The sequence below is a fragment of the Felis catus genome, chromosome B3 (genome assembly GCF_018350175.1).
Source record: "Felis catus isolate Fca126 chromosome B3, F.catus_Fca126_mat1.0, whole genome shotgun sequence".
In the NCBI taxonomy this organism is placed as follows: domain Eukaryota; kingdom Metazoa; phylum Chordata; class Mammalia; order Carnivora; family Felidae; genus Felis; species Felis catus.
The window spans coordinates 6,280,040-6,287,008 of NC_058373.1; the positions used below are offsets into that span (position 1 = coordinate 6,280,040).

The following is a 6,969-nucleotide window of genomic DNA, read 5'->3' on the forward strand; positions in this document are numbered from 1 at the left end:
CCCACACCCATGTCTAGCTCCAAGAATAGATATTGCCTCTTGGACATTTACATGTCCAAAGACAACCTGTCTTAAACCAGGCTTGGCAACAATTTGGATTATGCATCAGTAAAAAATGTGGGGATGTACACCTCAGAATATGTGTATTAAAAATAAACCATAAATATATGTTAATATGTTAGGCCCACCATTAAATGTCTATAAAATAGAAGTATGAGACTAAAAAGGAATATAAATACAAGTTCTAATATTTTCTCTCCACGTCCTATGGATGACCTCTGTGCTTTTGCACATGCTGGTCCCTTTTCCTAGAATTCCCTTCCCTTGTCTTTCTATGAACCTCCATTCATCCTTCAAGACCCAGTATGTATAACTCCTCTGAGACTCCACCACAGACACTTCCCACCTCCAATGGTGCCCCCAGGAGGCTCTCTATAGGCCTCTGTCTTTTCTCTACAGGCCTCTGTCTTTGCACCTGCCATACTATATTAAGGCATGCGGATGTCTCTCTCCCCTGGGGGCTCAGGAAAACATCGAGAGCAGCACCCAGCATAGGACCTGGCTCATGATAGGTTTGCAATAAATGTGTGTTGGATGATAAAGTGAGCAAAGAGGAGGTGGTCAAAATATCTAACCATCAGGGTAGCAGCAAAGGGGGGGGGGGGTTGGAGGAGGTGGTGGGAGTGGAGAGGAGGTTCTGGAGGGTCCCCATTAGAAGAGTGTTGACGTTTCAGCGGCTGGTTTGGGGGAAGCCCGGGGTCCAGGTCAGCACTCCGGTTTGGCCACACCACTGCATTCTGGCCGCACTTTAGTGCCAATGGCAAATGCCCAGAGGCCTGGCTGTCCCAGGACTCAGGGACTATTTAAAATTGTCTGGAGAGCGGTACCTCCATTTAGGCTGCAGAGAGAACTCCAGCCGCCCCCGTGGGGACGGAGGGGTCGACCCCGTGCAAGATCTCTCCCTTCGTCTCACTGTCCGGAAGGCCAGGCCTGGCCAGGAACCCTGAGGCCACTGACACTCCTCAAGGCACATTGCACGTTGGGGCCCCTGGGGCGCCGGCCTGGGAGACCTCCCCCAGGGGGCCGAGGGTGATGAACAGGGCTCGGTCTGTCTCTGTCCGTCTCGTCTGTCCCGGTGGGGCTGCCACGCACTGGACTCCCCACGGAGAGCAGCCAGCGCAGCTGCGGAGGCAAGGGCAGCGGGAGGACAGAAGCCACGTCCAGCCCTCCCACCCCCAGCCCTGCTCCGCAGGAGGAACCTGCAGAGGTAGTACAGGGCTCACGCAGGGCTTAGCCACCTGCTCACCTCCGGAGCAGGGACACGGCGCTCCGGCCAGGAGCAGGGCTGGGCCAAGAGCTGCCTTTTCAGCGCGTAGGTGCTCCGCCCCATTGTCTGGCAACATCTGGAGACATCTCCAGTTGTTTCAACTAGGAGCGGAGGGTGCTATCGGCACCAGCATCAGACAAACACACGAGCAGAACATCCCTCCCGCGTGGTCAGCCACTGTGAGGAGGTGACACTGTAACACCCGGAGCTCCCAGTTCACAGAGCTGCCGCCGTGACAATGTCTGCTTCCGCCTTGCCCTGGACCCCTGCAATCTGGCTGTGAGTCTTTGGGTCCTGTAGCCACAACAGACTCTGCAGTGATGCGAGCTGACTCCCATGAACCGTGTGCCCTGGAAACACAGGGACCCCGTCTTCAGGTGTCCGCGCCTCGTCTAGGGAGGGAGGGAGTGGGTGCTGGCAGGGGGTGGGTGCTGAATACATACGTGCTGGCCTCTAGACCGTAGGGAACACAGAGGGCCCCGCGGGGCATGCGGAGTGTGAACTGTAATCAGGCAGAGGGTGTGTGGGAGACTCCCCTTGAGCCTATGACTCCAGGCTTGCGCCCCAGGCCTTGGGGAGGCACACTGGAGACTTCCAATGACAGCCCCGCAGGGCTTTCCTCCAAACTTCTTGTTTACAAATTTGCAAGCCTACAGAAAAGTTACAAGAATTAGTACAATGCACACGCATGTACCCTTCACCTGGATCCACCACTTTGGCCCCCTCTCTCTGTACGCATATGCGCACACTACAGCTCAGGTCAAGATCTCACGGTTCATGGGTTCAAGCCCCGCGTCGGGCTCTGTGCTCACAGCTCGCAGCCTGGAGCCTGCTCCCGGATTCTGTGTCTCCCTCTCTCTCTGCTCCCCCTCCCTGCTCATGCTCTGATTCTCTCTCACAAATAAATAAATATTTAAAAAAAAAAAAAAAGAAGAAGAAGAAGAAGAAGAACCCAGGCCAGTCGTCTTGCAGGACGTCCCTCGATTTGGGTCTGTCTGCTGTTTCCGCGTGATTAAATTGACGGTAAGTGTTTTTAGCAGGCGTAGCACGGACGACATGCTGTGTCCTTGTTGGAGCAGCCCTCCAGGCCGAGAGAGTGAGATGTCTAGTTTCCCACTATTGGTGGCCTTACTTTCGATCCCACAAGAGGTCACAGAGGAGAGAACTTTGCAGAAAGGCCTGCATCCTGTCCCTTCCCGGCAGGCTGGCCACACCGGAGACTTCCCCATGGGCGTGGGGCGGTGGTACAGTCTGAGGCTCTAAGGGAAGAAAGAGGATGAGTGGCCAGAACTGCTTCCCGGGGCTCCAAACCGCGCTCCCAGAGCCCCGTGATTCCGGGGAGGGCGTGGCGCTTGCTCTCAGAGCCCGACAGGGCTGGGGGCAGGCTTTTCAAAGAGCACCAAAGAACAATGCCATCATCCGCCATCCGAGAAGCCACCCCTGGTTATATTTATGACCCTACGACTCGCAAGGGACTTTCCCATTCATTTCCCATGGCATCGGAGAGCACCTGCCACACTGTGTGAAAAGCATCGTGTGAAAGCCTTAGAGTCATTCAGACCTAACCACCCTGGGAGGCTGCTGGCACACCACTGTGTGGGTGGGAGAATGGAGTCACAGAGTGGTGAAGCCGCTTGCCCAAGTACACCCAGGTGGCAGCTCTCAGGACCCGGCCCCTTTGAACTTCTGGGCCGAGGGGCTAAGCATCTGGGTGCTGTGCTGTGAGCATGACAGCAGGTGGGAGCGGAGAGCAGGACAGACACGGAGGCACCCATTTGCAGACGGAGCCAACAAGGCCCGGAGCCAACAAGGCCCGGATGGGCCGTGTGCACCAGCGAATCTGTGGGACTGGGACCGGCCCCAAGAACTCGTGAGTCCTGGGCTGCTGGTGCCCTTGCCGCAACCTCAGGCTGGACGTGGGACCGAGGCCAAAGCTGCCAAAGGTGCTGTGACCTTCTGCCCAGAGGGATGGGCACAGGGAAGGGCAATGACAGTGACTGTCTCTGCATAGCTCTCTCTCCTGTGCAGGGACAGCAGAGGCCACCGTGCCTGGGACAGGGACACCCTGACCCCAAACAGGACAATCTGAATCACCTCTGCCCCAAACCACACCACCACCACCCACCCCGCCTCCAGCCCTGCCAGCCCATGTAGCTGCTACGCCCTGCCTCTCCAGCTGGGGAGAGAACCATCCCAATTTGTCATCCCCATCTGTCATCCCCACTGGTCAGGTCACCCACATTTTAGGAGGAAGTGGCTAGCTTCTCTGGCAAACCCCTTTCTGGCCCAACACACCTGAGCAGCCAGTTTCTTGAACCCTGGTCTCGGGATGAGCCCAGAATTCCAGCCCGTTGGTGGTCACAGGAAGTACCAGGTCAGGATGGGGATGTGGCCTGGAATCATCTGGATGGGGGGCAGGCGAGAGAAGAAAAGCCAGAGGTCAGAGAAGGAAAGGTCTACCTCCTGTGCACTCTGCAAATCCTAGACCGGTCTGCCTATTCCATGAAGCCCACCCTGATCACTGCAGTGCCCACCAGGCTCTCCTCAACTACACGGGAATGTCCTTGATTCTGCTTTAACTACGGGGGCAAGTCACCTCGTGCCTCCTCTCGCATAGTACAAACTAGGGGGTGTCTTTGTGAGGCTATTTGCACCTGATGCTGAGCTGTGTATGCAGTAGGTGCTCTGTACATGCTTGATTGCTGGATAAATTAAGCTCATTCATTCACTCACTCATTCAAAAAATCATTAATGAGCAACCGTCTTGAGCCAGGCTGTCTTCTAGGGGCCCTTGCCCCTGGGGATTGACATTCTAGCCTAGGGACAGATCATGTGAGGCCAGTGCTAGGAAGAAAGATCAGTGAACGAATGAATGAAGTGGAGACTGAGGATAGGAGGAAGTGGAAAGGGGCCCGGAGGAGAGAGCTGCTGTCTTTCTGCCCCAGCCGCAGCGCCCCCATCACCCAGGGAGCATAGACACTCTGCAGAGAACCAGCCTCATCCGAGGTGGGGCAGCCTGCTGGCCTGGCCTTATCTTGGTAGCTGGAGAGAAAATGTTCTGGGAGATTTTTTTTTCTAGGTTTCTGAGAGCCATTCCCCCCCACCCCCACCCCGGCCAGGGACACCAGCAATAAAACTCCTGGCCATTCGGGGGAAACTGAGAGCTCGGTCCACCACCAAGACCAAGGGGGCAGATGCTCTGGAAAGTGCGGCCGCATCAAAATGCTGCTGAGGGGTCATGCCTACAGGTCAGGGGCAAGGTGGGACTAGAGCCTGCGGAAGAATCTTCTCTTTCTTTCTCTATCTTCCTTCCTCCCTCCTTCCCTTTCTCCCCCTTTCCCGTCCTCTCTCTGTCCCTTCTCTCTCCCTCCCTCCCCCCCCAATGTGACCTTCCCAGGCCACTTTGTTTACATCACGCTCCCAGCCCTCTCTCTCCCACTCTCCATTTTCTTTTCCTGCACGGCACCTGTCACCCTCACACATACCGTGTACTTCTCTATTGGTTTGCTTTTGTCAGGCAGCCCCTCCCCCCAGCAACTTCCATGTGGACAACGATTGACCTCCCAGCACCTAGAACAGTGCCTGGAACACAGTTGGTACTCAAAGAATATTCTTCTCCCCTTCTTTCATCCTTCTTCCTCTGCATCCTCACTGCGCTGTGGGAAGGGAAAAGGGTTGTACGTAAGACATATCCCTGGCTTACAGGAGCTCATGGCCCCCCGCCCCAGAAAATGGGTGACTCCAGAGGAAACTTGTGCCCCCACCGACTTCATCTCCAAACTTCCCCAGCCCTTGCCTCCTGCCCTCCGGTCTTCCTTTGCTGTGCACTTAGACGTCTTTCTCTGCAGCAGTGGGTGCACGTATCTGCAACCAAAGCCTCCTTCTGCCCTGCCCAGAGGAGGCAAGCAGCATGGAGTGGTGACATAGGACAGCCCTGAGTTTGAATCTCAACTCAGTTTCATCTGTAGGATGGAGCTCCGTTATCTACCTTGCAAGGGTTCCATTGAGAATTAGAGCACATCTAAAAGGTTTAGGGGCGCCTGGGTGGCTCAGTCGGTTGAACATCCACCTTCGAATCAGGTCATGATCTCACCGTTCATGAGTTCGAGTACCACGTCAGGCTCCGTGCTGACAGCTCAGAGCCTGGAGCCTACTTCAGATTCTGTATCTCCCTCTCTCTCTGCCCCTCTCCTGCTTATGCTCTCTCTCTTTCAAAAATAAATAAACGTTAGAAAAAAAAGATGTCAAATAACAAGGATATGAGAAGATGTTTACAAAATATTAAGTGAATAAAGCAGCTATATGTCAATATTACAGTATGAATCTCTCCCTCTTTCTCTCATATTGGTGCTGCCTCTAGTGGAGGAATTACAGGTGGTTTTCTTGTTTTTTTCTTTGTGTTTTCTGTACTTTTTTTGAATTTTGTTAATATTTATTTATTTTTGAGAGACAGAGGCAAAGCGTGAGTGGGTGAGGGGTGAAGAGAGAGGGAGACACAGAATCTGAAGCAGGCTCCAGGCTCTGAGCCATCAGCACAGAGCCCCATGCAGGGCTCCAACTCACGAGCCGTGAGATCACGACCTGAGCTGAAGTCACGCGCTCAACCGATTGACCCACCCAGGCGTCCCATGTGCTTTCCGTATTTTCTAAAATCTCTACAGTATACTTGTGTTACCTTTTTAAAGAAAAATTAGAAAATCACATTTATTTTGACAAAATATGGACTAAGCATAGATTTGACTTAAATTCTATGGTTTACTCATGTCAAGATCACACACATTGACCAACAGACCATTCCCGATCAAGCTTAACGAACTTGTGAAAAACTTAACTGTTCTGATCATCTTTTACATATTTTTTCTTAATACCCTTTTTTCCTTTTTTATTAAAAAATTGTTTTAAGTTTATCTATTTTTGAGAGAGAGACAGAGCGCGAGCAGAGGAGGAGCAGAGAGACAGGGAGACACAGAATCTGAGCTGTCAGCACAGAGCCCAACGCGGGGCTCGGATGCACAAACTTTGAGATCATGACCTGAAGCCAAAGTCTGACTCTTAACCAACAGAGCCACCCAGGCGCCCCATGCCCCCCCCCCCTTTTTTTTTTCAGGAATAATTTTAGATTTACAGAAAAGCTGCAAAGATAGTACAGAGTTCCCCTATACCACGAACGCAGTTTCCCCTGCCAACGTCTTAACTACCCACAGTACATCCGTCACAACCACGAAACCCACATGGGCCCAGTGCTATCAACTACACTTCAGACTCTCTGAGGATTTCCCCATTTTTTCCATTAATGTCCTCTCTCTGTTCCAGGATACCTTCCGTGGTACCACACGCTCAGCACTGAGTTGTCAAGGCTCTCCAGGCTTCTGCGGTGTAGGCCAGTTCTTAGACTTTCCTGGTTTTTCATGGATCCTACATGACTTCTGTGACCAGAAAAAAAAAAAAAGGGACGGTGGTGATGGCGGTGATCACGGTGATCACGATCACTATCTAGGAATTCCTCTCTGTTTCTCTTGGGGGCGGGGGAGGCAGATAATCCGGCTTTTTCTGTCTCGGGTCCCAGGACCAAAAGGGGAAAGGCACGGTGCGCGGTACCGATGGGATGCGCAGAGGTCGGGGCTCCTGGGCCCCTGCCCACC

At 53.3% G+C, this 6,969-nt stretch overlaps 1 long non-coding RNA gene across 1 annotated transcript in view; it reads right to left on the reverse strand.

Annotated features, from left to right (window-relative positions):
- LOC109500494 overlaps positions 1–6,969 on the reverse strand; it is a 51,648-nt gene that overhangs the window by 26,730 nt on the left and 17,949 nt on the right. Inside the window, exons 3-7 of the long non-coding RNA XR_006598836.1 lie at positions 6,646–6,753; positions 4,813–4,978; positions 3,623–3,730; positions 2,280–2,586; positions 1,771–1,977 (exon numbers count right to left, since the gene is read on the reverse strand). This is a non-coding gene — a long non-coding RNA (uncharacterized LOC109500494). The remainder of the gene's footprint in view (positions 1–1,770; positions 1,978–2,279; positions 2,587–3,622; positions 3,731–4,812; positions 4,979–6,645; positions 6,754–6,969) is intronic.